The sequence below is a fragment of the Lepisma saccharinum genome, chromosome 28 (assembly GCF_977018435.1).
Source record: "Lepisma saccharinum chromosome 28, izLepSacc3.1, whole genome shotgun sequence".
Classification (NCBI taxonomy): Eukaryota; Metazoa; Arthropoda; class Insecta; order Zygentoma; family Lepismatidae; genus Lepisma; species Lepisma saccharinum.
In genome coordinates this window covers 20,352,093-20,358,694 of record NC_139256.1, presented here as the reverse complement: position 1 = coordinate 20,358,694, position 6,602 = coordinate 20,352,093, and the positions used below count along the sequence as shown (strand labels likewise).

Below are 6,602 nucleotides of genomic sequence, written 5' to 3'. Positions count from 1 at the left end.
CGTGTACGCTCCACTCTGTATGACACGCATTAGGTTAGAAATGATTGTATCTTCCCTCAGGTTTGCCTTAGAACCTTCAAGTTTCTCTTGTTTTGTCCAGAATGGTGCAAGCTTTCATTTAAATAAGGAGATGAGTGTATCAATAATCATGTATTTTTATTTATACAGTAGTTACGTGTATTCTTTAGAAAAACAAATGACTAAGTTCAACAGCTAATTTCATGCATTGCCCCCACATCAATTTCTACCGAATTTTATATATAGGTAGCACAGAATGTGAACTAATGCCTGATGCAAAATTAGGATGGGTGGTTAAGAGACAGGGTGACAAAAATAATAATTTGCATCGAATGATATTAAAAATTAATCTTATTAAAAATGCTTATGAATTTAGCACACTATTAAACAAAGCCTAAAGCACAATATGTTTTAAGGTATAACATTAAAAAAATTCTATGTACTACATGTGAAAGTAAGCATAGACGTAACCGGGCGGGGGCAAGAGGAAGCGCTTGGTCCCCACCCGTTTCAGGTTAATTAAAATGAACAAGTTAAGGGTATTTTGTGAACCTCCTGGCACTTGAGAAGCAAACTAATAAAGAGTAATAATTCTGATTTCACAAATGTATTTATCAAATAATCCTGGGCACTATTTTTATGGGATGGAAAACTTTTCGAGTCTCCTTACCCAAAGCTAGTTCCCAAGTTACGCCCATGAAGGTAAGTTTCCTCAAAATCGGGGATTCACAAAATTGTGGATGATTTGACATATCCGTGGTTTACCTGAGTTTATAACCCAGGAAACTTGGTTCAGGCTTTCATCACAGAATTTAACGACTTCCCACAATGATGATGAAAACTCGTTTCCCAGAAGTGACCATGCCAAGATCCTAGTTCCAAAGAAAATAATGTTGCAACACTGCTCGACGTTGCGTGTAGCCAACAGGTCTTCGTATGTGGAAGGTCGTATGTCAGGATTCCTCAGGTGAAAGTGTTGCGTTTCTGCCGCCACACACTACCCAGAGAAAACACCGAAATTGATCCAGATTAAATAATCATTCAGTAATAATACCTAGTTCCTTGTAATAGGACCTGTATGTTAGGTAACAGGTTCGGTATAAAAAGCGAGAAGTCAAGAGCTAGTTGACAAAGATTACGAGTCAGCCAAGGACGACCAGAACAAGATAACAACAAACATGAAGTTCATGGTGAGTCCCGTGAAACTCTCTTTGCCGTTTTTCGGTGATCTAACGAAAGCATTCGATTCTGTTGATGCTGGACGTGAATAGCAAGGATGGCCGCTATGGAAGCGTACACTTCAGCATGTGCGACATGGGATGTGTTATTTAGTGTGTTTTAGTTCTGCCCGAGGACAAGTGATGTACATCCCATTTGAGAATTGAACTTCAGGGCATGGCCATTCGATACTCATTGGTGCGCTTCTTGAGTGTGTCTTCCTTGCATTTCAACCTTGTACACCAGCTCGCAAAATCTCTCTCGTGTGTAAAATTTAAAGTCCTTTGCAAAAGCTACAAGTACCAAAGGTCGACCCTCTGGCATACGTGGAAATGTGTGCGTTCATTGACTCTCATTAATACCATCCGTTCATTCTTACTGTAGTTTAATGAAAGTGGAAAACAACGAAGAAAATCCGAAGGGAGGTGTATATAGTTCCAATACATTGTGTATAATACAAAGCAAGAAGCCCTAGGCCCTAACAAGCTACAGTTTTCCACATATAGTCTCACAGACATTTTACTCTATGTGCCGTTGTAGATGACATTCCCTCATAAGACTGAAACAGATGTACTGAGATGGTGAACTAGAAGGTTTCGTTATTTGCGTAATATCCGTTCAGAAATCTATTACAAAGTAATCATATTTAGTCTAACACATAGTGTGGAAACTACCTAATATCACTCGATACAATTATTTCAGTTTGTAAACTTTTCCAGCTGACTGTATTCGAATGCAAGGAACAGTTCATACAGTTTGGCATTTATTAACTACTTGGATAGGATCTTAGTTTTAATAATGTTTTTTGCCCGAATTTTACGGAACACCGGATTGTGTAATACAATAACGTAGAGAGTACAATGAAATTTCAGTGCTATTTTGTGAATAGTCAAATATTGTATGCTTTTGGCGGGAAAAGCTACTCTTCCTTGCACATCTAGTAAGATAATATGTTACTGTTACCCGGTGCAGGCACACACTGGTTCGGATCCCACATTAAACTGTAGGTCCAGTCCCAATTAGCCTTTATGTGCATAAAGTGGACTTAAAAACAAACTCTAACAAATAATATTTTATTGGGTCAGTAAGCGTAACTTTGGAAGTAGAATTGCTCATATGCCCTAAACTTTGTTCACAGAATATCATGTCCTGTAATAGCTTTCCACGTGTGAAGAATATACTATGAATTGTGTTGTTTAGAATTTTCACTCATACATTAGATTATAGATAGTTATTGTTTGTTTTACAGTTGGTGCTTGTCATTCTTGCTCTCGCTACCATCACCTTCGCCCAACAACAAGATGGTACAACAACTAAAGCTAAGCGTGGAGTCTTAGGTGTTGGATATGGCTACGGTCTTCCCTACGGCTATGGCTATGGCCTTCCTTACGGCTATGGCTATGGCCTTGGTCTCCCATACGCAGGCTATGGCTATGGCCTTGGTCTCCCATACCACGGCTATGGACTTGGATATCCTTACCTCTGAGCTGACTATATCCAGGTAAGAAGCAATATAATTTTTAATGTATATAATAAGTATACGAGGTATTTTAATATAATTTATAATATTGAAACATGCTTAAAATGTAGCTTTGTGATATTCCAAATACGTCAGAACTCATTACACGTGACATTTATTTCCTTAATACTAATATATCCCTTCTGCATACCCAAACATACCCTACACAAGAACAACGATCGAAGAAAAATTCATAAATATAATTGATTGAGTTGGTGTTTTAAGTCCACTTTATGCACAGGAAGGCTAATCGGGACTGGACATACAGTTTAAAGTGGGATCCGAACCACTATGTGCCTCTACCTGGAATCGAACCCGGGACCCCTTGATTACAAGGCTACGATGCTACCACTTCGCCATCGGGGAGACCCCTTCATAAAATCTTCGCGTTTTAGAGAAAAAAAAGGATGAATCTATTATATGCTTAGCGCACTGTGCTTTCTGCGTTTTGTACTCTGATCACTCATTTTTGACATTTTTACGAAATATATATCCCATAACACACACACACATTCTGTGCGAGGAAAAATTTATATCACTTTCTTCGTTCAGTTCTACAAAATATAAAGCTGTAGCTCTACCTGAAATAAGATCAGGTCATGAAACAGTTGTAAAACTTCAAGAAGCGTACAAAAACTTGTTTTAATGCACATAAAATTTAGAGTTGAACAATTAAATGTATAACATACACTAGTGGTAACGCCAGTATCTTGAAATCAAAGGGTCTTGGGTTCGATACCCGTAAGAGGCACTTAGTGGTTCTGATCCCATTTTAAACTGAAGGTCCAGTCCCGATTAGCCTATCTGTGAACTTTAAAACCTAAAACTAAAAAAAACATATTGTATGATCCATGTAATATCTTAGTAAAACGCGGTTAAAATTTAAATGGCAATTAAAAGAGTAACGAATTCATTAGATATTAATAAACAGATACTGTGTTTATGAGAGAACACTATTCTGGATACAATGTGTAGCTTAACCAACAATCTGTAGTGTACAGAAAAGTCTGAACAAGAAGGCAACAAAAATAATTAAATTAACAAATCTGCAAAATGTTAGCATCCTAAAGAGCATTTCCTTGAAATCCCTCGATAAACCCTCGCTATATAATCAGTATTTTATTTAGTACTGTTATCATTCTTGTGTGAAATACTTTACAATTTTCTAGCATTCATAGCGATTTGACAATATCGTCAATTCGGTCAATGAACATATTCAATGTTATCATGTTTTCATTACATTAACACTGTTTCGACATTACGATGAGAAAATAAAGTTTGTTTCTTAAAGAAACCCAACCGGAATTACGTAGTGTGAATCGAATATATCAAGTGTAAGTGTTACATGTTTAAGCAAGTGTCTCTTGTGCACCGAACAAAATGGTTTACATTTTTTAAATAATGATTTCAATTTTCTTTCTTACAGATCAGTTCCATGTAAACTGCAGCTATTCTAAGCCTGACGCATTTCTTCAGCCAAGCTCAGAGAGTAATCAACACACTTTACAACGCAACAGTAAAGTTTATATCGCTTATAGAAAGGTTATATCTTTCACACACATTAATGTACAAATGCTTTGTAAATAATTTGCTTCAATATAATTTGTATTGAAAGCTAGTTTCTGTGTTTAATAATTATTATGGTACTTTCTCCTTTGAAATTTCTAATATGCCCTTCGTAAAATTCTGGTCAGCACAACCTAAGATATTCACAATTATAATGGAAATGAAAACAATAAATATAAAAATAGATAACATTTAGCAGAACAATGCATTCTATGGCTGTGTTAGGGTCGCCCAGTCGGGTTATGTTGTTACAGATTTTTCGATCTTGTACTAGATGTCTGTGACACGAACAAAATCAAGGTAACTTAATATATAAGGTAGCGCCATCCGAAAATTGCCGATCATGCACGAGCGCGTGACGTCATGTGGGAGGATCGGTTATGCTCGGTACCCCTTCGGTTATGTTCGTTCGGGGCCTGGCCGAAACAAACTGCCGCTATAATTTTTATGCGAGTTTCAGAGAGAAAAAGTGTTTCATTACTTTGAGGGGTAAATATTAATTATCATACTTCGGGATGGTATTGAGGTATTCCTTTAATGATTAGTAACATAATTAAAACATGCTACTTTTAAAAGAGGGAAAATTGCGCATGCAAAAGTATTGTAAAAATTCATGTTTCTGAAACCTGATCGATATATTACAAAGAAGGTTGTCCGTGTTCTCATTAGCATTTCAGATTTCATCATTTCATAAATCGTATTATGATTTTAATAAAAAACGTTGCATGCTAAAGAAGAATTGCATAGTGAAAGAGTTACAAAGAAATAATTGATTGAAAGATTTGGTTTATTTTTGCTTTTCTGTCTTTTTTTAAATATGAAAGGAAAACTCATAAGAGGTAGTTCCCCCCCCCCCCCGTCGTTCTCTTTCTTTGTTTCCACAAGCTAGCCTCCATGGCGTAGTGGTTAGCACATCGCGCTTCAACGCCAGGGGTCCGGGTTTTTAATCCTGGCCTGGGCATGGATGTTTGTGAGTGTTCATTCATCAATTGCATAATTTCATCACTCAACCCTATCTTCGCAAATTAGCCAGAAGTGGCACAAGAAGGGAAGTAAAGTAAAGCAAATCAATCAATCAATCTTTGTTTCCACATATACTATCACATTTACTAAATTCTCAATTTTCTCATTAAGGACAAATCAATGTCTTACTCGATTGGATTCGAACCCGGGACCCCTGGCGTCGTAGTGCGCTGTTCTAACAACTCCCCCACGGAGATCGTCAGAGGCCTCCGAGGTACTACGGGCCTCACAGAACGTCACAGGAGTACTATCGGATTATAAATTATGGATATTAGAATTTGGATAATAAATAAATAAATTATATAATACATAATCTATAAATAAAAAAAACGTTCTTTATTTATAGAATTTCAAAGAGAGCGATAGTTTGCCAAACTAAAAAGAATCCTATTTTGTTCTCACGACGATAAAAATAGAAGGCATAATCAAAAAAAAATTGGTAACTATATATTGACACAGGATTGAATAAGCTGAATTTTGATGTAACTCGTTTTTATGTGGTTCTACTGGTTAACTTTTAATTGAGTCCAAACTTGAATATCCCTAATTTTTAATCCGATAGTAGTCCGGTATAATCAATTTACAACATTTAACACAACGCAGTACAAAAGCCTAATATTTAGTTTTCTGGCTGAATCGTTCCTTCTTATTCATTCAGAACGTTGGAATCATTTCCAAGAACATTTGAAATTTTACATAACATCAGAAAGTATTAACATTATACTGATATACTTAAAATCCAATCTTTACCGTTCTCCATACTGTAACTTTATTTTTCAAATTATCAAGTGAAAGATGCAATATACAATCTAGATAAAATTTTACTCTGCATTTGAAACTTACTCTGAATTCGAAAGAATCCCCAACCTTCTTCATATATTTATTTACTGTACAATAATTTACGGATCAAAGTTCCACATGCAATTTTTTTTTTTTTTTTGAAAGTTTCATGTGGAGGATGAATGACGAAATAGTTTGTAAGATAGTAGTTTCAGACTTTGAAAACGCAATTCCAGTTTGTAATTTGCAGATATTTAAAATTTCTCTGGTTCAAATTTGGCTGCAAGTTATCGTTGTCATAGTTCTGAAAAGTATTGTTTCGTATTAAGAACTTTACATTCAAACGCGTGCAGAAGACGAGCCAAAGTGCACAAGTACTAATTTAACTATCTTAACCTACTCTAAATACTTGATGAGTGCTAGGAACATCAAACTTAAATGTCTTAACCTACTAAATTCAAGCCTATTGAAATAGATT

The 6,602-nt window shown here is 35.9% G+C and overlaps 1 long non-coding RNA gene across 1 annotated transcript; it reads left to right on the top strand.

Annotated features, from left to right (window-relative positions):
- The first annotated feature begins 1,143 nt into the window (after nucleotides 1-1,143).
- Nucleotides 1,144-4,373, top strand: LOC145981015 (uncharacterized). The gene is made up of 3 exons (XR_014440915.1): nucleotides 1,144-1,208; nucleotides 2,486-2,737; nucleotides 4,182-4,373. It is a non-coding gene; the product is annotated as an uncharacterized LOC145981015 (long non-coding RNA).
- Nucleotides 4,374-6,602: the final 2,229 nt, after the last annotated feature.